Source organism: Pseudopodoces humilis, chromosome 1, assembly GCF_049639895.1.
Source record: "Pseudopodoces humilis isolate 2021_Gansu_Grassland_sample_001 chromosome 1, ASM4963989v1, whole genome shotgun sequence".
Classification (NCBI taxonomy): domain Eukaryota; kingdom Metazoa; phylum Chordata; class Aves; order Passeriformes; family Paridae; genus Pseudopodoces; species Pseudopodoces humilis.
In genome coordinates, this window is record NC_142200.1 from 134,639,162 (window position 1) to 134,666,466 (window position 27,305).

The 27,305-nt window shown below is 39.1% G+C and overlaps 1 protein-coding gene across 4 annotated transcripts in view; it reads left to right on the forward strand.

The window, feature by feature from the left end:
* The window catches only part of KIAA1217 (KIAA1217 ortholog), a 354,640-nt gene that overhangs the window by 58,992 nt on the left and 268,343 nt on the right, over positions 1–27,305 (forward strand). The window contains exon 1 of one of the 4 annotated variants that reach the window (XM_088051970.1): positions 25,799–25,841. The exons of the other annotated variants lie outside the window; for them this stretch is intronic. The gene's annotated coding sequence lies outside the window, so the exon portion shown is untranslated. Of the gene's footprint in view, positions 1–25,798; positions 25,842–27,305 lie in introns of those variants that run through there. 4 annotated transcript variants of the gene reach the window in all.

Sequence of the window (27,305 nt, forward strand, 5' to 3'; positions counted from 1 at the left end):
GTGAGCAGAGTTGTGTTCTGCTGTGTGCTACTTATTTCTTCTATCACAAAATAGAGATGAAGGTCTGTTACTTTTTTGAAGAAGTTTACAGTGTCACTATTTGAAACTTTTTTCCTGACTTGCATCAAAATCTCAACAACATTTTTTAAAGGATATTTTACTTTGCTTGTTCCTGTTCCTGTAAAATCATCATCACATGAACCCATATACAAACATTTTTACATTTACAACCATTTTGTGGAATTAATGAAAAACTTTCCGCTCACACAGCCACCTGCTGTTCCCCACTGAGAATTATATTCATCTCTGCTTTGTATGCTGACGTGTCTCAGGGTCTATCTTGAGCATCTGCAGGATGAAAAAAGTCTGTCAAAACACAGAGCAGTTTGGTCTCAGAATCCTCAGAGCTTTCCCCCTCCAATGTGTTCTGGCAATAGATTTGCCAAAGCACTGTCCCCCAGATCACAGGCAGCCAGCTGGGCTTTGCTCTGGGCTTTTCGTCGGGTGTCAGAAGGTTCTTGGTTAAAAGCCACATTCTTCAATGTTCACAAGTCCTTTCTGAATACATGTAATAAACTCCTGCTTAGTTTTTATTGGGCACTTTTTGCTATAGATGTAAAATTACTCAATTTCTAAATTTTCCCTGAATTGGAAACTGAGTGGGTGTTTTCATGGTGCTAATTCCTAGCAGAGGTCTGGCTGCTGTAGTCTGTGATTCTGCTGGCTGCAGTTGAATTCTGAAACATCCCAGTGGGCGTTTCCCAGTACCCTGGGGCTGCTGCTGAGCTAGGGAGCTTTGAAAACTTCAGTTTGGCTGTCTCCAAACTGAAAAAGCCTTGTGAAAACTGCATGTTTTAAAAGCCCCAGGTAGTGAGTTTTGTTGTTAATGCGGACAGTCACAGAAGAGTTGTTAACCTCAACCTGTTAACCTTTTTTTTCATAATTTTAATCATCACTGTTTAATGATGAAAGTGGGAGGAGTTTGAAGAAGAAATCAGGAGCGTGAAGTCCCTCTGAAGGTGAGTATCTGGATGCCCCTGTTAGTAGCCACATTTTAGATTGATTTCTAAATTCAGTGTAAGTTACTTCAAAATGTATCGTGCCTTTCTGCTGCCTCAGGGAATGCACAAATAGTGAATCTGTATATTCTGATTTATAGGGAATGGATGCCTTGCATTTGTTACACTGCCTTGGTGTCTCATTCATCTATGGACAGAAAAGCAATTGACTTCTCATTTCCTGTGTTTCACATTCTTTTATGGAGCAGAAAGAAGCTTGTGATGAACTGTTACAACATCTTTTTTAATGCATATATAAAATCATTATGCTGAAAATTTAGCCCAGTAAATGTTTCAAGGATGGTTAGGTACGAGTTGTGTCAGCATCAGTCAGTAGTTCTGTGACACACAGAAATATTTTTGACCTCAGCAATTGGCATAGGAAACGTTTTTCATTATTTTAACCTCCTGGGTATAACTTTTTACCAGGTCCTGGAGGAGTTTGGGAGCTCATGAGTCTGTGCAGGACCACTAACAAGCAAAAAGGAACATGACTTTTCTGGAGAGAGTTAGCTATATGTGCAGATATGGCTGTTCTTCAGCTTGCTCAGAATAGATCACTTGATGGATAACTCTGGCTTTGCAAAACAAATTTTTGGGAGGTCAAGATGGGTGAGAGTGATTTACCCAAAGCAGAAGCTGAAGGTGATTTATGTTATCTGTTCTCTGCATGTGGCAGATTGGGTCATGCCTGGTGACTCCGCTTTCTGTAATAAATGTGGGCTGTAATTGTATTCTTTTCCTAGGATAAAAACTTTCTCCTGGTTTTGTCTTTGCTTGCTTTCTCTGCAGGAGAGGCACAGAAGAAAAGATTTCTAAGTGGTTTAATATGTTACATGGGTGGCTGAAATGAAAAGCTTTGCTGTGAAAGCTGTTCTGTTGTGCCTTCCTCTTACCCTGCCTTTAATACATCTAACACATCTGTCTTGTTTGTTTCTGAGAAAATATAGATTTAATTTACATTGTGGCTCTAGTTATGTTCATGTATCTTTCTTTGGTGCCCAAAGGCCCAAATATGCCACCTCCTTGTCATGAATTGAACCTCTCAGCTGCAGGACATCCTGAATTGATCTCAGTGAAGAAAATACATTTTATATGAGTTGTCTGTTGAATATTTTAAATAATTACTACACAAGAAGAGTACTGAGAAGGGCTGTGTATGGTTGTGATTAGGGCAGGCATACAGAAACAGGGATCCTCTCCCCCTAGATTTGGGAAGGAAAATGATCTTGAGTTTCCTGCTCCCACCCAGAGTGCTGAAGCCACTGAAAGTAATGGACAAGGATGGAGACAGGGCAGGTGTCACAGTGCTGCTGTGGCCTTTGCTCTCTGCTGCTTTGGGAACAGTAGTCCAGTGGATGAGCTTGACAATACCTCCTGCCCTGGACCCTGCAGGGAAGGTTGCAGAGAAAATCCCTATCTGGGGATTTCTCCAGTGCTCAGGAGGGAGCTCTGAGCAGCTGCACAGCTGGGAGGCAGACCTGGTGTTCCAGCTAAATGGCCAAGGGAGTTCACTTTTTTCTCTGCTTGCCGGTAATTATCCACCTATGGCTTTCATTGCTGCCCAGTATTGGTTTGTTATTTTTGTGTTGGAAATCTGTGTCAGTGGCTGTACTTTCCTTGTTGGGTACTTTACAGAAACCACTTTAGCAGTTACAGTTTGTTCTCTTTTTCTTCTTTCCATTCATTTAATAGTTCAAGATAAAATAGAAATAAATTGATATAGTTCATAATGTTCTAGATCATTGTTAAGAATATGTACAAGATAGACATTTAAATCCTTCTGTCAGCGGGAAAGAAATTGATTGAGCTTCTGCTGTGAAACCAATAAGTAACTGGGGAGAAAAATATTACAGTTAACTAAACATAGTAATTAGGTCAAAGAATCCTCTTGAAATGCATTTAACAATCTATTACCTTATAAAACAAATTTAACGTTAAAAAGCTTAAGAATAGGAAATATTTGAATCTCCTGCCAAAATCCGATTCAAATGGGTAAGACAACCTACTGTTGGTAAAAAATTAGTTTGGACAAATTTAATTTAATCTGTAATCTTATGAGAAGAAGTTATACTATTCTGGTAGTTATAAGGCAAAAAAATTGTAGATTTCTGTCTCAAAACAATATTTTGCTCTCCTTACAATATTTTGGAAGCATTAGTGTTTCATGTCTAGTCTTGTGGTCTCTTAATTGCATTATACTACTACATATTTAATCAATTTTCATCTTAAATCAACTATGTGTTTTAATGAACAAACTATTATGCTACAAAAACAAAATTAATTTAATAATTTAATTTTCAGATCCAGACTGTTGACTCTTAAATGATATTGGCTGTGGCTGGTTTTGTCATGTAGTCAAAGAAAGTTGCCTGACTTAAGAAAACTAAAATGTCTAAATATGAAGTGTAGAAATATCTGATTTGTCTTACCAGCTACTTAACTGTTTACCAGTAATAGTTATTCTTTATTATTAACCAGGTTATTAATTAATAACTAATCAACTCATCTTCTATTAATTATGATACAGTATCACTAAATTTGTAGGAATAGTGTTTTTTCCCTACATTTTATCTCTGTTTTATTAACTGAGATATGCTAGAAGTAGTCTTATATGGGGGAAAAAATGTAGCTGTCTAAGGCTAGAATATTCAATTTTCCATTTTATTTCTCATGTTTTTATTATTTATACTTCTTAAAACCAGTACAGGGAATTTTAAAAGTGATTCTCTTGTACCTGGAGAACTAATTGTCAATTCTCACTTAGTGATTTTATTGGTCTCAGTAGGTATGGAAATATAGCAAAGAATAAGTTTTACCTTTGAAAATTAAACATGGCCAAGGAATTTATTCATTACCACTGTATAAATCTGGAATTTATAGACTGAAATTACACTGATGTTCTTTCTGGCTAGACGGTATCTGGGATGTCAGTTTGGTTTGTGACTGACTGGAATTTTGCTCTTTCTTCTGGTTTAACATGTTACAAAGTTCTAGAAGCATCTTTTCATCAGAGTTAGCAGATGAGCACAGGAAACAGATTTCTTGAATGGGAGGTTGTTGGGAGCTTGTTGCAGCGTTTGGAATAGAAGGGATGCTATGAGTTATAATTATGATTTCTGTGTTTCTGGACTTCACAGCAGCACAACGTTGACACCCCATAGCATGAGTCTTCTGCTCAGCTCCAAACCTGAGCGGTTTTTCCAGGACATCACCAACCCCAGCCTGCTGAGAAGGGGATCTCTGTGCCAGCCACCCAGAGGTGTGCCTGAGAGCTTCACCCTGCCAGGACCTGCTCACAAAAGTCAGTGCTAACCCTTGTCTGAAGCAGCTGTTCCTGTGTGAGCCTGGGCTCCACACAATGCAAAATGCCCTCGAGTCTATTTCTTCTGTTATCTTGATTGATCTCTGTTGGGATGGGCATTCAATGATATATTCAGGCTTCACGTCAGTAGAGAAAATTGAAGCATTTATGGTTATGCCATAAACGCTTAAGGACCTGAAGGTATCCCAGGTGAGAGTGAGTGCTGCCTAATCCCATTGATGTAACCAAAAAACAGACAGGAACACCTGAAGGTGCAGATGCCTTTCACAGCAGCATTTCTATTTCTGCCAGAATTCTAAACCCAAATTATCTCTTGATTATAATTTTCTATAATTTGACAGATTTTAATGTTAAATGGCCAGACTCTCTACCAGGTAGCAAATGTCTGTCAAAAAGTTATGGTTCACTCTATTATTTTGAAATAACTCCACAAATTCAATCAGAAGCAGGAGTCACTTTTTCTTCTTTTTTTTTTTTTTTTTTTTAGTGTTCATGTACTATGAAGACGTAATCCTCATTTCCATCAGTTTGTAAAGAAGATGAAAATTCAGACAGAATAACTCTGCTGAGCTGTTTGTACTAGAAAACCATCCCAGTTCCCTTTCATGCCCAGATGTTTAGAGTAGTTCTGTAGTGCATTTTCAAGGAAGGGGAGGGAAAAAACAATTGTACAGCTTTTTTTGTGGTTGCAGATTTATTCCCTTTACTGAAAAAGTGAGACATGTAAACGGCTGTCATTTTGAATAAGATGGTGGTGAATAAGAGTAAAATAAATTGAAAAAATGACTCCTGGAAACTTGAAATATTTGTATAATTAATGTTACAAAAATTACTTCCCCCCCCAACCATTTCTGAAATGTTTTACAATACTCTTGTAAAATTTAGCTGAGGTATATGTTTCAGAAAGATTAAACATATAATAAGGGAGAAGAGCTTTCCTAATAGCAATTTTGGAACTACTCAGGAAAAAAAAGTTCAGTGAAAGGTGGTGTTAGGAAATTAATTATAGAAGTTTTTAGAAGATACAAGAGGCAATTTTAAAAATGCTGGTTTTCTACAAATGAAAATGGGCAATAACTTTGTTACTCGTGGAAAATACATGGTGGTGGAAAGATAATGCCAAATGAAAAAGAATAAAACACTTACCCCCATTGATATTAAGCACCCATGTAACTAGAAAAACTCTTTAAGAACCCTGAAGGACCCCTGTAGATAGCATTTTAAACCTTGTTTAGCCCTATCCCTGAAGACTTGTCGAGATAATGACACAGTTTAGGAAACTGCCTCAAGACATGATAGGAAATTACAAGCATTCAGTTGTAAACTAAACTGTTAAAAATGATTCCAACATGTCAAGTGGGAGAACATATAGGCGCCCACAGCTTTGTTAAGTGTGTGTAGTGTAGGTTAGGGAAGTGATGCTTTAACCAGAGACAGGCAGATGGAAGAGGAGATGCTAATTGGTTAGGACTCCAATTAAATAAATATGTATATATGCACACTTTTTGTTTTCTGTAGAAAATATGCACAGGAGCCTCAGAATCATCATGAAGTTTTCAACATAGCAGAATGGCTGTGTGATTCTGTGATTTCTTTTAAGATATTCCAATTGATTTTTGCTTTTCTTACAAAATTATACCTGCCAAAATTGTCAGACAACGGCACTATTTACAGTATATTTTTGTGCAGAAGAAAACTTCACTTTTCCTTCTTTGAAGCAGAAACCTGGAGCAGGTGTATGCAAAAGGTCCGTTTTTATATGCTTTTCAACCATTACAGCTTTTACTGCTCTGAAAAAACAGAGTTGTGTTTATGATTGACAGAAGTCACATACAAATAGATGAAAGAAAGTTCAATACATATTACATGTAGGAATATTTTCTAACAGGGATATAATTATGAATTACAATCCCATTCAAAAGAAGCTATGTGCATTTTTTGCTCTTATATTTATATAGCTAGGTGCTAAATAAACTGGGGGAAAGCACCACTCATAGCTGTTTTGGAAGGTAGAGAAATTATATTTAAAGGATTGAAAAGTAATTGGTTTTAGAAAAACACCTAAAAGTAAATATTAGCCTGCTTCCTGTATCTGATTCTTGCTGCCTGTTTTGAGTTTCTAATAACCTTTGTTGATGAGATAGACATCTATGTTTGTGTACATAATTTTTCTGTGTATTATTAGAGCAAAGTTTGCATAAAGTCCAGTTTACTTCATAAAAGAACCAAACACAAAAAAGGAAAAAAAAAGCTCCAAAAAAGGAAAACTGTATCAATTCCAGTGATCCCTGAAGTCTAACTTTTGAATATTCAAGTAAATTTTATGTTATGAGGAGCTGTCACTACTTCACAGCTATGGATGCCAAAGCAATTATGTTTGCAAATCTTGAGATGAGTCTGGTTTTTTTACCCTCTCACTTGGGAGCAGGGAAGCAATTTGGCTGAATATTTAGGCAATTAATGTTGAAATTAGCTCCAACTTCTGAATTTTAAGGAGTTTAGAAAATGGTAATTACATATAAATGAACTTTTTGGCACTTTTCAAAGAATACCATTTTCTGAAATAAGCATTAGCTTTAAAATGTGGGTGAAGGTAGGAGCAAGGCTCTGGCAATCCTGTCCCTGCCAGAGCTGGGTGCTGTTTCGAGGCAGGAAGTGATGGAAGTGCAGCCTGAAATATCTTGCTGAAAGCACCCAGGATCTTGCAGCTTAGGGACAAAGTGAGCAGAGGGGACTGGGGAAGATGATTTGGGAGATGAACTTTTCTGACCTATATTTATGCTGCTCCTTAGTTTGCCCTCCCTTTGGAGAGAAGCTGCTCTTGCCCAGGTGACTTCTCCAATGCTGTCACGAGCTGTTTAAGTTTCGTACGAGCATCCCATCTGTTGGTGTCCTTTATCCTCCAGAAAGTGGGATCAGCTTCCAGGGTGAGCTCTATCTCATTAGGGTAGAGAGGTGGCAAGGCAAGACTGTGGGAAGGGATTTGTGTTCACTTGTGTCAAATTGCTTCTAGTGCTGTCAAGAAGGCATGTGAAGGTTTGTAAATGTTCGCATCTCCCAAAATCAAGACGGAAACTTCACAATATGACTGAGGGTACACACCTAAGGCCATGGCTTTATTATTGTTGAATTTCAAAGCCCAGCAGAGATGAAGGGTGTCTAAGGAAGGATTAAATTATCTGCGTAGGAAGAATTTTAGGCAAAGTAACAATATGTGAATTGCTACTCATTCTAACTTTACCAATAGTGATGTGAATGGTGACGTTGTGTGAGGCTGTCTTGGCCAATTCTCTGGTTATAAATTGCATTCTAAGTTTTTTTCTGTATGATGGTGAATTGGTGTCCAGGAACCATCAAAGAATAAGTACTGTGACATTTTAAATGTAATTTATTTGATAGTCAGTGGCAGCGAGGAGCTATTGCATCACTACAGGAGATAAACATCTCCCCTGAGTCACAGAATATTTTGTTTTGGAAGAAACCCACAACAATCATCAAGTCCAACTCTTAAGAGAATGGCCCATCTAGGGACTGAACACATGACCTTGCTGTTATTAGCACCCTGCTCTAACCAGCTGAGCTAATCCCAGGGAGAGTTATTACTCTCTAAATTTTAGATTCTATGTTGTTTAAAAGATGCTCCTGTCCCATGAAGGATTTTAATTTGGAAACACTTGAAGGCTCCATTCAACACCTGCTCACCTAACATTGACCTTATGAATGATTGTATGGCAAGAGAAACCTTTGCTAAGCCTGCTGAAGAGTTTGCTGTCAGTACAGGCTGCCTTAGGGGCTGCATAGCAGACAGGCTGTGAGTAGGTTAAGTAGGGACTGATGGAAAACAGTGTAATTCAAGTATCATCTCTGATTTCCACTGAAACAGGGAGGCAGTAAGTGGGAGTAATTTGCATATGTGGGAGTTGGGGAGAGTAGAAGGAAGGATGTTTACTGAGCTTGGATGAATCCTCACACATTTTCCTCCTCTTTGAGTTCCCATGACATAATTACCCTTAGCTGAGGTGAGGAGGTTAAGACAGTCACACACACAGAAATTTATATGTTTGCCTTGAGATACACAGCCAACACAGTTAAGGTGTCCCAGGAACAACTGTGGAGCAGGTCAGACTCCTACAGCAACACCTGTGCTGCTGGTAGGCAAAGCCTTGACCTGTCTTTAGGGCATCCTCTGGCATGCCCCAAACCACCAGAGGTCTGGGAATGTGTTTGCTCCAAAACAGAAGGGAGAATCAGTCTTGAGTAAACATATTCTTGGTACACGGGTTTAAGTTGCCTTATAACATCCTGTAAACAATAATTCACATTTCCTTGTGTTGGCTTTTGTATCATAAGTTATATTTTAATGTAGTACTCCTAAAGGTTTGATAGGCTGGCATGTATTCTATGTTTAGGAAATTAAGTGTTGTTTGGTTGCAGAGCTTTCATGAAATACATGCTTTGTGGCATGTATATTTTGGAGATTAAATATAGATGTTAAAAATATTTTAAAGTCTCTATTTCTAGAAGCAATTTATTTTTTTATCATTTAGACCAATCTGAGTGACTGTAACATTTTCCCAGCGAAGACTAATCATATTGCTTTTAGGTGTATGTGGTCCCTGAGACAAGTGTGAGGGTTTTGTATTGTTTTGATATTTATTTCTTTTAATAGAACTAAACCAGTGCAGCATCAGCCTTATTTGCTAGTGACTCTTTCAGTTCCAGAGCTCATGAAATATGGCTATGAGTTGTTTGCAGGTATATGAAGATCCCTTCCCACTGATGAGCAAGGAAGGAACTAGCACCATCATATTTGTTATCATCAATGACACCAAGCAAGATCTTAGTTTGATTGTTGGGACTCAAACAAACCTTGCAGCAACCACTGCCCATTCTGATCCTCTCTCATTGCTGGTTCCTAAGGTACCTCAAAGAGGTCATGATCCTCATATGAGAAACAGAGAAGGTATTTATGTTTTTCTACTCAACCTTATAAATCACTTAGAAGGAATCAGTGAAACATTCCAGCATGGAGAAACTATTCACAATTTTTGAGGGATGGATGTTTACACAGTTCAGGCTTACATTGTTTTAATGTACCATGCAACACTGGTGAAAGTGGAGACAAATGATCATTTATTTACTGTTCTGCTTTTTTCATTATCCCAGAGCTAAAGTGAACCACAGGCTCTTGTGGCCAATATGTTACTCCTCAATGTTAGAACTGTCCCAGGCAAGCTTTTTATATGGATTTGAAATGATCTTCTAAGATGCCCAGGTGAGTTGTTCTGTTCAGCTGATTTTTATTTCTTCCTTTTAATCTCATTAGAAGCATTTAGTTTGAAAGTGGGACACACAAAACTAAAATAAGTCAGGCGTTGACTTGGGCTTTATAGCATTAGAGGCTGATATTTTTGAGTTTGGAAAAGATGGAGTAAATTTCAGGCAAATTTTTATTACAGGCTTTGAAAGAAGTACTTTAAAAATATATTAAAAAATTGGTCCAGTTTCAGAGAAAGGTGTTATTATGCAGCAACTCTGAATAAAATTGTTATATATTAATATTAAAATACAGAAAAAGCAGGCAGTATTAGTGAAGTAGATATATGTCAATATTGGCAAAATAGACATATCACTGCGTGTAAACTGGGATTTATTTATTCAGTATCCAATTATATTATACCTTTCTAGTGGATTATGAAAACATTTTGACTTAGATTATTTTTTTTCCATATTCAAGAGAGTGAAAGTTTGACTTTTGTGGTTAAGTAGGCTCTGCTGATTAAAAGTTTGATTCTCATTTTTGCCAGGCATATTTTTCATAACCTTGGCAAAGTAATTTTATCATTATGTGATTTTCAGTTTCTCACTGAATTCTTAAGGATAGTAGTGTAAAACCTGTAGCTGATACATTATTCTGTTCTAGACACCTATATCTAAACACGAATTAATTATGGAAGAGAAAATGAAAGTCCATTTTGGCAAACTGTACTTGCTGAGGAACAGCAGTCTATATATGTTTCAGTTTTATAAGGTGATATATAACATAAATAGTAACCTGACTGCATTTATAAGAGATACTGTGGAAAGCTTTTGACTTCCTTTGTTTGATTAGAAGAATTTTTATTCATGTTTATAACTGATGATAGAAATTGTAGAATTTGCCGGTTTTGCATGCAAAATGTATTGTATAATGACTTTATATATTTTAGTTTATTCCAAAATACCTGTGATCCACTAGCGTATGAGCTTATAAATACATAATTAATTTCAGTCAAGGAATGAGCAGCACTTTTTATTATTATTTTTTTTAATATTTGGCTTTACACAGTGACTGGGCAAACATTCCTCTGAAATCTAAGAGACTGTGATTGATGTGAAGCAACAAAGAGTAAAATATTGAATACTGTTGCATCAAGAAGCATTAATACTTTATGTAAATAATTTTCTATTTTCTAAAGGCTTAATTTGCTTCCTATCCAGAAGGAAGGAAAGGACAGAGATGTACAGTGTTGGCAGGAATAAGTGGTGGATGATGCCTGCAGGACCTTGCTCTGCTTGAAACTGTATACATAATGGGTTTTGCCAGTCCAGGATTTGGGGCTGGTTCTGTTGCATAGTGCATGGTTTAGTGGTGAACACAGTGGTTCTGGGTTAACAGTTGCACTCTGTGATCATAGAGATCTTTTCCAGCCTTAATTATTCTATGAATCTATAATTTTCTGATAAAGGAACATCATAACAGGTCACACACCAGGGGATGGAGGGATTTTAGACCTGTCTGATGGTGCCAATAGATTTTTGGTATTATTTGAATGTTGTTAGTCTCCCTACACACAACAGCACAGTTGGAAATCTCTGATTTGCAAGGGATCTGTTTTTTGTCTCTGACCACAGCCAACACCAGTCATCTCCATCACCCACCACAGCCCCACTCTGCAAAGTGCAGCACAGAGATCCCTGCAGTCGTCCTTCCTGGGGCTGGTGGTTTCTACTTCTTTGTATTTTCAGTTTATTTTATGTGGAAAAAAGGGCAAGGATGAGGATTTCTGTCAGTGCAGCTGTGGCACAAGAGGTTATGACACAGAGGTGATGACATCCTGGTCTGATGGATGAAAGGAGTTCTTAGGAGAAGGGTTTCCACATCTTGCTGAAAGCAGTAAGGTAGGAACTCAGTTTATCTCCTTAGTTTCTGGAGCTGAGTTAGTGATCCAAGAGAGAATATTATTGAGCTAAAAAGTTGTCTTCACAACTGTTTCATAGTAATTAAAATCAATAAATTAGCTGAATGTGGTTATAAACAATTCATGATGATCAAGAAACAGGCTTTTTTTTTTTTTAAGGAGTTGCATGTGTGTATTCCCTGTAAAGAATTTTTTATCTCTCCATCTAAATTGCATTTTTATTTTTCTTTTTGTAAGTGGCTTGAATATATATAATTCTAATGATTCTTTCCAGGAAAACTATTGTAGAACAGCCATGCATTAATAGTGCATATTTACAGCCTACAGGAGGCTGAGTGTCTGAAGAGGAAAGTTTCTTAGTTTTATATTCACAATGTTTTATTCACATCTGTGTAAAAAAGACTCATGCAGTCTTTTTATATCTTCTGTACATATGTATTGCTGAAAATTGTATGTAAGCATGTTGCCACAACAGAAGTGCATGACAAGCCTTTAATTTCCTGGCATACCCTTCAGGGCACAAACCAGTTTGGTGGAGGGCTGGGCTACAATCACTGGAAGTTGCTACATCCCAGTGAGGCAAGAGGGAGCATCTCTGTTTTCTCCCCTAATGTGCCTGTGCATGCTTCATCCTGTTGCTGTTATGTCCCTCCTTTGAATTCAAGCTGATAAGAGCTGTGGAATTCTCCTTGGGTTTCCCCTGGGCTATCTGTGAGGGCAACATTTGAAAAGCTATGGTAAGTTTGTGGCATGTTTGAGTATATTTATGGTTAAGGTTAGTTTTATTTTCTGAAATGCTGGTGGTGGTCAGTGGCAATTAGGTACTCTTCTTGATAAACATAGGCAAAGGTGCTGGACTGAAGATGTTTATGCTTTAAATTCTTGGTACGCAGCACAACTACCAATAACTCTTCTTATTTCCTGTAGGGCTCTCGGTAATAGCAATGTGCAAGGTGCAAAGTTCATAGAGCCAGGGTAAGGTGCAGGTTTGTACTAGCTCCCACCAGTCTGAGAACAGATTTCTACCAGCTTACTTATAATACAGGAGGAACTGTGTGGAAAAAATCCATTTGGCTGTCCTTTTAAAATCAGAAGAGATGGAAAGATTTATCTGCAGCAGAAAAGCTGTTGCTGTATCGTACAAGCAATATGTACAACCTGAATAATAATGTCTTGCGGTGAGAAGGAACTGCAGCATTTCATCATAGGTTTGCCCAGCTGGTGAAGAGAGCTTCAAATAAAGATTGCCAAGGGAGGGGCATCACAATCTATCCCACTCCTACCAGTTTGATGCCAGCAGAAGATGCCCAGGGCCTGGAGAGGGATCATACAGATCAGCAGGAGAGCACCTGAAGAACAGGACAAAGGAATTGCTGCCACTACAGGCAGTAAGTTGGCTTCATTAGGGACCTGAGTTAAATATCTGTGCACACATAGTGTGGGGAATAAACAGGAGGAGTTAGAGATGTGTGAAGGCTGCAGGGCTGTGGTTGTCAACAGTGGTCAGATGTTTCCCACAGCTGAAGTGTTGGAATGGAAGGAGCTGGGCTCTTTAGGAAGGACAGGCAGAGATGAGGAATGAGTGCTGTTCCCTATGATAATGACCAGCTGGAATGTATGGAGCTCCGCCTGAGGATGGATGAGGAGCTGACCGAGAGCTCTGGGTCACCAATAAAGAGAGGGAAGGGACAGGTGACATTACAGGGGGGTCTGCTACAGGCCACTTGGCCAGGAAGAGTGAGTGGATGAGGGTCTCTGTAGACAGACAGGAGCATCCTCACATTCACAAGCCCTAGTCCTTGTGGGAGACTTCAACCACCCCAACAGCTGTTGGAGAGAAAACATAGCAGGACATAAGCAATCCAGGAGGTTCCTGGAACGTGTCATTGAAAACTTCCTTCTCCAAGTGATAAAGGAGCCAACAAGGAAAGATGCTATGTGTAACCTTGATCTCGCCAACAAGGAGGGGCTGATACAGAAGGTGAAACTCAAAGGGCAGACTGGGCTGCAGTGGCTATAAAATGATGGAATTTAAGATCCATGGGGTAGCAGGAGAAGGCACAGCAAGCTCACTACTCTGATTTCAGGACAGCAGGCTTTGGCCTCCTCAGGGATCTGCTTGGTAAAATACTATGGGATAAGGCCTTGGAGGAAAAAGGGACCATGAAAGCTGATTAATATTCCAGGATCAGCTCCTCCAAGCTCAGGATCAGTACATCCCAATAAAAAGAAGATGCCAGGAGGCCTGCATGGATGAACAAGATGCTCCTGGACAAACTCAAACACAAAAACAGAAGCCTACTTCTAGAGTGAAAGCAAGGACATGTTGCCTGGGAAGAACACAAAGAGAATGTCCAAGCAGCCAGGTATTTGGTTAGAAAAGCTAAAGCCCTGATAGAGTTAAAGCTGATCAGGGATATCAGGGGACATCAAGGACAAGAAAAATTTCTGTATATATGGTGGTGAAAGAAAGGTGAGGGGAAGAGTAGGCCCTCTCTGAAAAGAAATGGGAGACCTTGTTACCTGGGATTTGGTGAAGGCTGAGGTACTCAACAACATTTTTGCCTCAGTCTTCACTGACAGGTACTCCAGCCACACTGCCCAAATTGCAGAAGGGAAAAGTGTGTACTGGGAGAATGAGGAACCACCTGCTCAGAAGCAGATCAGGTTTGAGACCAGCTAAGTAACTTGAAGGTGCACAAGTCCATGAGATCTGATGAAATGTATCTGAGAGAAATGTTCTAAGAGAGCTGACAGATGAAGCACCTAAGCCATTTTCCATCGTATTTGAGAAATCCAGTTAAGTTCCCACTGATTGGAATGGGGAAAACATAATGCATATTTTGAGAAGGAATATAAGGAAGACCCAGAGAAATATGATCCTGTCAGTTTCACCTCTGTGTCTGGCAAGATCCTCCTGGAAACTATGTTGAGGCACATAGAAAATTAGAAGGTGCTTTGTGACAGCCAACATGGCTTCACAAAGGGCAAATCATTCCTGACAAATTTGGTGGCCTTCTATGATGAGGTAAAGGTGTTGGTGGATGAGGAAAGAGTGACTGACACCACCCACCTGAGCTTGTGCAAATCATTTGACCCTGTCCCGCAGGTTTCCTAGCTCAGGGTTTTGAGTGACAGAAGCTGGGTTACTGCTCAGTCTGTCACACTGGTTTGGAGTGGACTCTGCACTGTTCCCGGTGGGCAGTGAACATTTTTCAGTCTGTGGATGTTACTTTTGGCAGGACTTCTGTCTGGAGTGGTTCTGAATTTGGCTTATTGTGTTCTAAAAAAACCCCACATTTGAAATCCTTGAACAGAAAAACAATAATAGTTCATAAATTTTTCTTAAGGAATTAGATGGAAAGAACCATCAGACTTGCCTTTGCAAATGTATAATCATTAATATTTCCAGATGGCTTCAGTAATTTTGTCCCATCTATAAGCATCAAGCTGGGAATGAACTAAGCCAAAGGTAGGCAGCATGCTTTCTGTCTGTTCTAGCAGGTGATACATTGGTAGCAGGCAGAGTCAAAGGTTTTAATAGAGCTGTCACACAAACAGCCTGGCACACTCCTTGGCATGTCCACTGGAGTAGCTTTGGAGAAAGCGATGGTAAGGGACTTTTTCGTGCTGTTCTTTTTCTCCTGGAAAATGCTAGTTGGTAAAAATCAATTTCCCTTGGTGGGAAAAATAATATTTCAGTGATGCTTTGGATTTTTGGTGTATGGGTTCTTTTGGGTTTTTGGTTTGGTTGTTTTTTTTATTTTGGGGATGTTTTTGGGGTTGTTTTGTTGTTTCTTTTTTGGTTTTTTTTTGTGGTATGAGGGAGCAGTGAGGAGGGAAAGAGAGGCAGTGTCCTGTTACACTAAAAACATCAACTGCAAGGTGGTATGAGGTTGCATGAAGTTTCTAAATTTGTACTGCCACTTTTATTTTGTGTATATGCTTCTTGAAGCTAAAATCACCTAAAATTAAATCTTTTGTTTTATCATATACAATACTTTAATTTACCTGAAATCCCATTTAATGGTTTAATTTTTTTGCCTCAGAAATCCCACTTCTGTTAATCCTGATTTGGAACGTTGATGATTTAAAATATAAATACATGAAATAAAAAAGAAGTGGAATTTTCCACTGAGATGAATTTCAGTTCTAGAAAATGTTTCTTCATTTCTGTATTGTTCAAGTTTTGAAATAATTAAGTGGGTGCTTGCTTTGTATCTCTGGTATTATCAGACTAAGTGCAGACTACAGTGTCATAACTTTGTATTCTAATTAGATAGTAATTATCCTTTTGTATTTGTTCTAATCCCCACCTGGGACGGGCATTGCAAAATGTGATATATAAGCCACACCCTTCTTGATTTTTTTTCTTGTGAACAAGTGCCAATTGATTAAACTCATTGATTTAAATGTTCTTGATCCCTGCTGAAGACCTTAGAATTGTGCACTGCCCCTGTATCAACTACACATGGTCGGCTATTGAAAGGATTTATACTCAGAAGGCTATTTGATAGGTACTGCCCCTGCCCCAGTACAGGATCATTTGGTGACCTTTAATGAGTCCAGATTAGAAATTAGAAAATTAGAAATTAGATTAGAAAGGTGCACTCTATTTGTGACAACCTGTGGTGGGTTGACCCTGGCTAGACCAGGTGCCACCAAATCTGTTCTATCACTCTCCTCAGCTGGACAGAGGAGAGAAAATATAATGAAATATCTTGAGTTGAGATAAGGGCAGGAGAGATCACTCACTGATTACTGTCACAGGCAAAACAGACCCAACCTGGAGAAATTAATTGAAGTTATTATCAATCAAAAGGTCAGAGTAGGACAACAAGTGAGTAAGAATAAGTAAATTAAATCTTAAAAAAAACCCTTCCCCCACCACTTCCTCCTTCCCAGGCCTAACTTTATTCCTAATTCTCTACCTCCCATCTCCTGGCAGTGCAGGGCAATGGAGAATAGGGATTGTGCTCAGCTCATCACGTGCTGATTCTGCTGCTGCTTCCTCCTCAGGAAGAGGAGTCCTTTGCCTGCTCCAGCGTGTAGTCCCTCCCTGGAGCCAGTCCTCCCCAGACTTCTCCAATGTGAGTCCTTCCCATGGGCAACAGTTCTTTATGAACTGCTCCAGTGTGGGTCATCCATGGGGTCTTTCCCATGGGGTGCAGTCCTTCAGGAACAGCCTGCTCCAGCATGGGTCTCCCACAGGTCCTACCAGGAGCCTGCTCCAGCTTGGACTTCCTACATGATCACAGCCTCCTTCTGGCACTCACCTGCTCCAGTGAGGGCTCCTCCGTGGGCTGCAGGGGATTCTCAGCCCTGGTGTCTGGAGCACCCCCTGCCCCTCCTTCTTCAGACCTTGGTGTCTGCAGAGTTGTCATTCTCATATATTCTCACTCCTTCCCTGGCTGCAAATTACTTCTGCCCAATAACTTTTTCTTTTCCTTCTTAAATATCTTATCTCAGAGGCTCTGCCACCATCACTGATGGGCTCAGCCTTGGCCAGTGTTGGGTCCATCCTGCAGACAGCTGGCATGGGTTCTGTCAAGACATAGCAGAAGCTTCTGGCAGCTTCTCACAGAAGCTACCACTGTAGCCCACTCACTACCCAAACCTTGCCTGGAAAACCAAAACCACAGGCCCAGACAGCAGTTAGTTTAGATAACTTAGCTCTTTTTCAATGAATTGCCTTGTATGCAGGATTTTAGGGGGTTGGGGTTTTTTTTTGTCTTTGGAAGGTTTCTTTGTACTGCTTTAGACCCTGCTGCAAGAGTGAGTCTTATGTCCAAATACTGGCATGTCAGGTGTGGGGTACTGATTATGGATGGGAGCTTGCTGAAACAGGTTTGCTGTCTGGAGTAAAGAAAAATTGGTCCTTGGACCCTTAGCTGTCCCTTTCATCCTGCTGCTTGTCATTTTCTTCTGAAGAACACTGTGAAGCCCATAGCTGAGAAGTACAGCTCAGATGTAGAAGCACAAAGGACTGAAAAGAACTATGAAAACATGAATGGTTTGTATTACAAAAGAGGCCAGATGTTTTTGAGTTTGGTTTTTTTTTCTTTTTTACTGGTTCTGATAATTGCAAATTCTGCTTGGAACAGAGCTTCAAGTGTGGAATTTGTCCGATATGGAATTAAGCAATGTATTGTTGTCTTGAGAACAGCACTTTAAAAACTGAAGGACTTTGCTAGTGGACCAGACGGGAATTCTGAAACTTAGGTGACTAAGGTCAAAACCTGTGTATGCCAAGCACTTGACAATATCGTCACCTGAAACTGAGGGTCTGCAACATCTTGTGGAAAGAGATCTGAAATTAGCCACCTGTCTTCAGAGTCAATGTAACTCTCTCTAGAACTTTCTATTTTAAAACCAGAGTTCTCAGAGTCATGCTGGTAATTCAGTAATCTGAGGTAAAATTATGTTTTTAAGTCAATGTGCAAGTATAAAGGAATAATTTGGCAAGACTATTCTTGCCAAATAAAATTCAGACAAAACCTACCAGACCACTACTGAAGTGCAGTCTCACCAATGTGTGGGCTGGAGTTACATGCAGAAATTGCATTGGTGTCTGTATCAGAATTTTTGCTAAAGATTTTCTTGTGTTCTCTAAGAACTGGTCATGAGCTGTATTTGCACGTGGATAAAGAAGTTATTTGCAGCATATCCTTGGCGCATTTGAAATGCTGTCTCTTGAAAATTACTGGGCATATCTAGACTTCCAGCTTTGATGTTGTTGGCTTGTGCAACCACCATTTTTTTGGTTAATTTTTAGATTTTCCCTCTTCCCAATCAATTTCCATTCTCTATTGATATTCTCCTCTTTTGTGCCTACATTTCTTCTCCATCATTGCTTCTTCTATTCTTATTTCCTCTCCAGTCTTCCCTTTCCATTAGCTTCATAGTACTACCCAAACAAACAGAAATCTGATGTTGGTGTTGGGTTCATTTCAGCTCAATGACAAGCTTGTCTCCTTGTGGTTGCTTCTCTTTGTTGAAGCCTTAATAGCAATGTAAAACCAACCCCGAGTCTGGGCTGGCTGAAATGCTGTGTCTCTGAGCCACATCTGCAGTGTGTGCAATGATGGGCTGTAGAGCAGGTGCTGATGAAGCACCCTATTCCTGTGCAGGCTCCAGTCCACTGGTTTTTCTGTCATTCCCCCAGTGTTTGGCATAAGATTCTCACGCTTTTACTATTTTATCTAACTAGATTAAAAGACTCATACATAACATATTAGTAAACATTAGTAGATTTTTTTTCTCCTCTGAATATTTCCCATTTTCATTTAAAGTTAATGATTCACAAGTAGATGAGGAGAGACCTTGGCATATCCTTAGTTAATGCAATGCACAGTGCTGGTGTTCTTGACTTCCACTTGCCTGCTGCTGAATCCCACTTTCAGCCTGGCCTGTGTGTATTTTTGATTTTGTGTTTATCTGACTGTTAATCTGTCTTGACACTGGCACTTCTAAGAAGTAATTCACTGAGCTTGAATAACCCAAGGTTTGAACTTTCTGACCAGTATTATTAAATGGGGACAGAACTGGTCAAGGAGAAAAAAAAGTCCCTGTTCTTGACAAGCTGTGTAATGCTACTGAATAGGCTAAAATTAGCGGTGTCATTCTTCTTGCTTTTAGGCATCTCAGGGTAATTATAATGGGAAAAGCCAGCCAAGCTATAACTCAAATAAGCTTAGGTTTTAAGGCAATTTTTTTAATGATTTGCCTTTCCCTCTAAGTAAAACAAAGATTATAAAGATTAAGTTCGCGGTTGCTTTTTCTTGCAGAGAGCATCTCAGGTAAAAAATGAGCCAGTGGTAAATTAAAGGCAGGTATTCAAACAGAATAAAATAATAATCAAAAAGCGGACCAGACAGCAAATGCAGCTGATGCTCAGGAGGGTTGGGTCGAGTCCCATTTCTGATGTTTTGGTTAGTTAAAAGCTGTGATAATGTTCCACATGAACTGCAACTTCGTATATGCATTTTGCATTTATTAACTATGTTATGAAGTTGATACAGACAGAGACAAAACTGTTTTGGAGGATTTGGAATGGAACAAGCATGCTAATGAGCCTATGCAAAAATGCATCTATTAGCCAGATGGTGAGTTACACAGACATTAGTTTCTGTTTACCATCTGTTTAATCCTCAGAAAGAAGCAGGAAAGGAGATAGGAATGGTGTAGAGAAACAGCAAACAGTAACAGTGTAGTAACCTTCACAGTATGTCCTGAATGTCACTTTTCTTTAGTAGTTCAATGAAATACCACTTGCTTGTGTCTGGCAGTAGATACCAAATTACTGCAAATTCTCTAAGTTTCTCCAATGCTTCGTTCTCCACTGCATTCCCCCTTCCCAATACTGCCTCTAAAAAGAAGACAAGTAGTTCCTCAGCATAAGCAAAACACTTATTGTGGTTCAAAGCAAGTTACAATTTAGAAAAAAAATGCTGTAAACTTGTTATCAATGCATATCACTGGGAGGAAAAAAAAGGTCCTGAATGTAGAGAGAAAAAGACCATAAGATCATCTAGATCAATGACCTCCTCAACAAGCAAGTGTTTTCAAAGCCAGTTTGCAGTCTTAAATTTCTTAATTTATGGAGTGACAAAGTAGGAAAAAATAATTGCCAGAAGTGCTGTTGAGAGAGGTCTCTATTTTAGCCTGAAACTGGAAAACTGAATTGATTAATAACTCAGTTAAGATTCAATTCAGGCGAGATTCAAAGGCATTTAGAACTTATTTTTCCTTGTTCACTAGAGGGTAGCAGAGAGAATAGTGAGAGCATTTCAGCACAGCCTGTGCTCAGTAGCAATGGGTTCACTTGCAAGCTTCTGAAATATTCTTAGTCTAATCTGGTGCCCTTCAGGCTTCTTAGTAGACAGGGGAAATTTGATGCTATAAGTGTAAACCAACAGCATAAAACTTAAGAACATACTTATTGTGATTTGATAAAATTAAAAATCATTCTTGGTTTTAGCACTGTTAATAACTGTTTTGGTTATTTTTTTCAGATAGTAAACATAAGCATTTTCAAAGATACACATTTTTAAGGAAGCATATTTTTAGGCGCACTATATTTTACATAGGGGATACTGTCATATTTATGTAGGCAGATAATTTTAAAATAATACCATGACTGTGGATGGTTACTTCTCTTCTTGGTTGTATTTGTGGACATTCCACTGAAATAAATGCCTGTGGTCTAAAATTTCCTTCTGCCACCACATTAAATACTTGACAAAACAAGTCATTATACTGTATACCCATAATGGAGACCTTGTGGCATGTCAGCTTCTACTGCATTAAAATTCAACAGATTTCAGTATGAGTTACCTGTACCCTTTTTGGGCTGCAGATGTCCAAAGGAATATCAAAAGAAGATTTTCAAAAGCTGTGTTGAAGAGCAGCTTTCTACTCTTATGGTATTAATAGACAAGCCAGAAATGTTTCCCTAAAGCAATGTCCCCCACCATCAATATTTATTGCTGTGTCTGCACTCTGGCATTTAAGATTTTAAAGTTATGCAGTTTTATGAGGTGTTGTTAAAGGTAATATTACCTGAGGCTGATGTTGATACTATGTTAAAAATCACCCTTTTCCCCCAAAATAATTCACACTGTAGGTTGCCTTTATTTGCCTATGATGTGGAAAATTGAATAAAAAAAACTTGCTAAAAATGTTTGCCCATTTCTGTTTTATATAGTCACTTGGGCACAAAGTAATAAAAAGGGACCTTTCATTAAGTATTTCCTTAACAACAGGAATCATTTGAAATAGCGCTCATTTCCCGAATAGCACTTCAGGTCCAAAGAAAACACCCTTTAGTAATCTCTCGGCATTGTGCTTGTAAAAGAGGAGCATGGACTGAAAAATCTGTGTTGCCATCCTCCCCTCCCCCTTCCTGTCCCCATACACATGCAAAGATTTGCCCACAGCCCCCTGCAACCTTTGAAGCTTTTGTGTGTGCCTTCTGCCAGCCCTGCATTGCAAATAGAGAGGTGGGGGACTTCTCTGGTGCTACACAACTTCATGCTCTACCCATCCAGTGATTTCTGCAGGGCAAATACATCTTTGGGAAATCTTTGAATGACTCATCCCTTCGCATGAAAACCTTTCTAAATACCTACCTCGCTTCTGATGTGAATTCCACAAAGAGACTGGAATCCACAGAGGAGATTCATAAGTGTGCTCCTTATTAAACATGGCAAACAAAAAGAAAACATGTTAATGTAGAGAGCCATCCTCCTTGTTTTGCTGATTCAGATGTTTCATGATTAAACATTATAAACCAAAACTGAAATATTAACTCACTTTGTATGCTATATAAGAAATTTAATATGGTCCTTTTCATCAAGTTGAATTGCCACATCAGTCTTCAAAGACTTTGGGGGCTTTGGAAGCTTTGTGTTGCAGCATAGCATACAGATGTCCTGCCTAGGGTAGAAGCTTTACTGTGTTTCAGTTGTGTGATGGATCGTGTCTGTGCTCTGTTCTTTTATCTCTGTTATAGAAAACCTTTTGGACTTTGATTCATACTTGGGAGTGTAAATAATGCAATTGGTTTTGATGTGCTCCACTGAGAGGGAGCCATAGGATAAGAAAAAGCCAGATAATATCTCATCTTCCTGAAATCTAGATTGGATTTAGCTGCAAAACATGTTGCATTTTCCATTTTCAATTAGTTTCTTATGTCTTTTAAATGAAATCTTTTAAGACAAGTTTAAAAAACAAATTTCTACAAAATTATGACATTCATTTTTTAAAGATGTAATACTAGATATTTAGCTTTACTGTAAAGCTGCTCAGGAAATTGAGCTTTGCATAGCAGTTCTGAGACTGCCACTCCACTGCAGTAGTAATTAGTGCAGTCTTAAACAATTTCTTATTACCAGGATCCTGTTAGCGTCTACGTAATGTGCATTTGTAAAAATCCCCTCTACACCATGCCCCAAAACAACACGAGCACCAGTCTCTCCCAGTCCAGAACTTTGATATCTCAACCTCTTTGATGCTTGGGGCTGTAGGATTTGGGGTATCTGTGTGAATTGCTGTCTTCTGCCTCTGTTTTTGTGTTCTTTTCTGTCCCATGAACCAGTTTGGTTTTTTCACAGAATTTGCTCAAATACAAGCACCAAGCTCCTGTGTTTTGAGTCCTTCATCTGAGTTCCTAAACTCTTCAATTAGGCTGAAGCATTCTCCACTTCTTTGACTTCTCAAGAAGTTTTTCCTCACAGAAGTATGTTTTTATTGTTTAGGGACAAGTCTTCAGTGGCAAAGACTGAAGAATACTTTGCCAGTGTTGTGCATGGCAGGACAATATCACTCACCTAGATGGTGTTGGTACCTCTGGACACTGACACTTTACACTGCACTTCCCCAATGCTTTGGGGTCCTGCTTTCCCTGGTGTGGTGTCTCCGTGTGGTGACTCTGACAGGTTATATCCAGAGGTTTCCAGTTGATGTTGTCTCAGGAGAGGGGACAAGAGGGTCTCACCTTCATAATCAAAGGACAGCTCATGGAGATAAATGGACCAGCCTACTGTATATATTAAAGAGAACTTATAGCCATATCGAAGTACTTGACAGTGTTGAATGTAATGATTTCTCATTATCCCAGTTTATTTATCTCATCTGTTTTTTATTCTGTTATCTTCTTTTTGCTGGCCAATGTGCAAATGCTTTTTTGAAGGTAAGTTTATCTATTTATGTTTATAAAATGCCAATCATTTTGCTGATGATACTATCAAATAATAAGTAATAATAGCATGAGTCAATGTGCATTGAATACACAAACCAATACTTAAGAATTTTAAGAATTTTCTTACACTGTGTTTATGAGCTCTCAGAGTATTTTATGTGCATTCAGGCCACTTCAGTTCCTGTGCTTGATGTAATTAAACCAGACGGTTGAATTTTTTTTAACTAACCAACCTTGATGGCCTCTCATTAATAAACAACTTGTTAAATTGACAAATTTCTGCAAGCATGGATTTATTATTCAAGAAGCTAGTGAAAATAAAAATTTGGAAGGCATAAAGCCATCTACAAATTTATGGTTTATGTAAGGATAGCCTAGACTATGGAAAAGTTTCAGTAAAGACTGAAATGTTTTGAAAGTAGGACAATAATGCAAAATCATGCAGGGATATAAATTGAAAGTGTGCACGTATGCACAGTATTTCCATGAACCATTCAACTAATTCTTGTTCTGTGTCAAACTTGTCATCACTTTTATTTCCACATTCCAGTTCTTGATGCTGCAAATGCATGTAAACCAGTTATGGTTTGCTTGGTCTTTAGAAATATCTTTCTTTTCCTTCTCCCCACGGTGTTGGTGATGTAAACATGACACCTCTCCCAATACTGATGACATTTGCTAAATATTTTGGTGCCTGCTCCTGTGATTATCCTCTGTACACAGCCATGCACTTCAGAGGTGGAGGATGGTGGGGGGTACAGACGGAATTAATCCTGTCATGAGGATGTCTGTCCTCTGCTGCTGACAGCGCCAGTGTGAGGCATTAGTTGCATAATGATGTCCTTCTCTCCCTCAGTCTTTTTGTTCTCCTTTGAAATTGCCTTCTGTAAACTTCCTCCACGGCAAGGGACAATTGGTTACATTGGTTGGCAAGGAAAAGAAAATCGTAGTTGAACAAACCTCTTTACATTTCTTAGCCTTATCCACTGAAAACTAAAGCAAATTTTTTTAGGTGATTTTATGTATTTATGCTGCATAGGTAGTATCTTGTGTAAATTAGGTTTAATACATGGATGTGTGTATGTGGCCATGTGTGTACAGCCTCATGTCTCACGTGTGTCCCTGCTTGAGCTTGCTGCAAGTCCCCTTTATTTCCATAACTTGTTACAGTGCAGCTGAGTAATAACATTAAAAATTGTTCAAAGCCCTGCACTTTAAAACACTCCTGTTGCATTGCTTTATGTGACTATAGATATTTCCTGAACATAGGCATGCTAAGGAAACTAGGACAGTGTACTCTGTGAGTGTGTGCTTCCATGTAGCATCTAGAAACTGAGTTTGGCTAGTTAATTAATTAATTAATTATGTCAATAGTGTAACTGGTTATTTAAATTCTTGATCTTTGAACATTTTAATAATAAAACCTGCATGTATTGTGATCTGTGAGTGCCTTTATCATTTGCTAGTAAGAACTTTTTTGTCTGTACTCCACTTATGTTTTTGGTTAAGAAGAAATGTGGGCTTTAAATCTCATAACTGGGTGATTTCATATAGTCTATATAAATGAGAGTTATGAAAGCACAGTGTGTTTAGTGAGGGAAGGCCCATGCTGACCTTGCCTCCCTGAGGACAATGAGCATTCTGGATGCCATTCCATAATCTTTCATTTTTATTGGATATTTGGAATATCTTCATCGAGAAGTTACTGGCCTTTGTTAAAGATTTTAAGTGTATGAGGTATGGAGGCAGCATGGATTGTCCGCAGGGTGCCTGGAGGTTTCAGTAATTTAAAGTGTTTAATATACCCTAGCTGTCAGGAAAGTCCAGGGGAGGGAGTGCAGGGGAAGTCACTCTTTTTAGTGCTTTCTATACAGCACTGGAAGGTCTTATTCAATGGGGATGAGACAATATCTTGACCATTTCAATTTCTTTAATCTCTCTTGTATTTATGCATGGGGGAAGTTTATTTGGCACATTGAAAGCACTGATTTACTCAGAAAGAAAAACAAGACAGCATCAAATGAAGCTGCACAACAGACTCCAATCCCTGGGGTTAGAAAGGAAAGTCCTCTTTATATCTATAGGGAAGGGGGGTATTTAGGTGCAGCCTCGCCTCTTTGTCTGTGTTGGGCAGGAAAAACTGTGGGATTAGCAGATGCAGTTTAAGTGGCCTCACCCTGGAAGTGGCACAATAGTTGGCTGGTGCATAACTTGTGTCTGTTGATCTGGTCACTGCTGCCTCTGAGCTAATACCCAGACAGAGGAGTCAGCAGTCACTTTCACTGTGTCTGCATTGTAAGAACAGGCAGGGGAATAAAGCAAATGCCCTGTGGAGATTAAATCTATACACAGTCTTAATTTGCAAAGTCCTCATGGTGGTGGTAGAAACAGGAGGGGAATTACAAGGTTTTGCAGTTACTCATCCTCTTTTGCTGAGGAAGAAGACAAAATGCAGTCTCAGGAACTTTGCATCTCACTGGTTGGTCTCTCATTCTCATACGGATGTGGCTGATTAATAGGTGATGTGGGCAGGGACAGCTTCCTGGTGCACCTTCTGCCTGCCAAAGCCCTGACATGTGAGTACACAATATGCAGATCTTCCACATCAACTCTGAATTTCAGCAGTGATTTGTTTTCAGTATCTCAAGGTAGAGCTTAATATCTTAATGATTTTATTTTTTTCCTGATCATTTCTGAATTGGTCCTCATTTATCATAATGATTTGTCTAATCTCCAGTAAGTTTTTGGGTAGTTGTGTAGGTTATAGAAGCCTTAAGAGAAGTAAGGCAGTTAACTTCATTGAAACTTCGTGGAGTTTGAACACATGAGTTATTTATGTTCTTTTGAGAGTCTAATTGATAGGACTACTAGTAATTTTTCTGATTTCAAAAGCACAAAGTAGTACTGGTAAGTTTTATGTATTTTTGCATGTATGTGTACAAGATATGTATTGCCTGCACCTCTTGGGGCCTGTTTGTGTTGCTGCTCTGACTGCTGTTCTGCAACAAAGAAACTGCTTAATAGTGTTAATTCAGTGTTTGGATCGGAATTATTTTTTTGTTGTTGTTGTTTCCAAACAGGAATGAGCTCTTTCCTGTGTTTCCTTGTAGTCCTCTTGTAGCATTACAGGCTCCTTTGTTCCCTTCTGCTCTCGCTAGGGAGCTACCCCAGTTTCAGCAGCAAGGCAGGTGCTTGTCCAGCCACCTCCTCTTGAGCTGAGCTCCAGAGCTGCAGACCAGCTTTGAGTGTGAGATTAGGGAGCTGCTGTATGACAGCAGGCAAAGGCAGAGCAAGCAGCAGAGGCAGAAATGAACTTTTTAAGGCTGCATTTAAAAAACTGCTATTTGAATGTGACAACAGATAGGATGCATCCAGAGAAAAAGCAATTTAAGGTTTTTCATAATTATTTACACTGATTTTGGCTTTAGCAGAAGGTCTTCCTCATCTTTCAGAGGTTATCTGGTGACAATGTTGTTGACTTTTATGAATAAGTAGAATGAGGCTAGGGAAAAAGCAGTAGTGATATCTTAAACATGCATTATTTTTCAGGTTTTTTTTTGTTGATGTGAGAGGATCCTCTCCTCTCACATCAACTTTCCTGCTGCCTTTTCAGTGCTTCAGAGGCACCCATAGTCATTGCTGTCAGCAGCAGCAGCCAGGAGATCAATGACTCCTGCCTGCTAAAGGATGCAGAGGGCCTTTGATCACAGTCTGGAGGGCATAAGGAAAGCATTGAGGAAAAGTCTCTAAACAACCACTTAAAAGAGGATGCTGGCAATAAAAGGGACATGGGTAGATGAGCTGGAAGAGTGTCTCTTCAGAAAAAGAATGAAGCTCAGCCAACTCTGACTCCTTCTGCTTAACCTGGCTGCAATGAAATTCTCATTTGAGGTTTTCCTTCTGGTTACAAGGATGACATTAGAAAGCAATCACTGCGTAAATGTGCATTTTTGCACATTTTGCAGGGTTTTTTTTTGTGGGGGAGAAATAGAAAGGGATCCAACCTATGCTGTTTTTCCTTCCATGGGGTATTCTTTGTT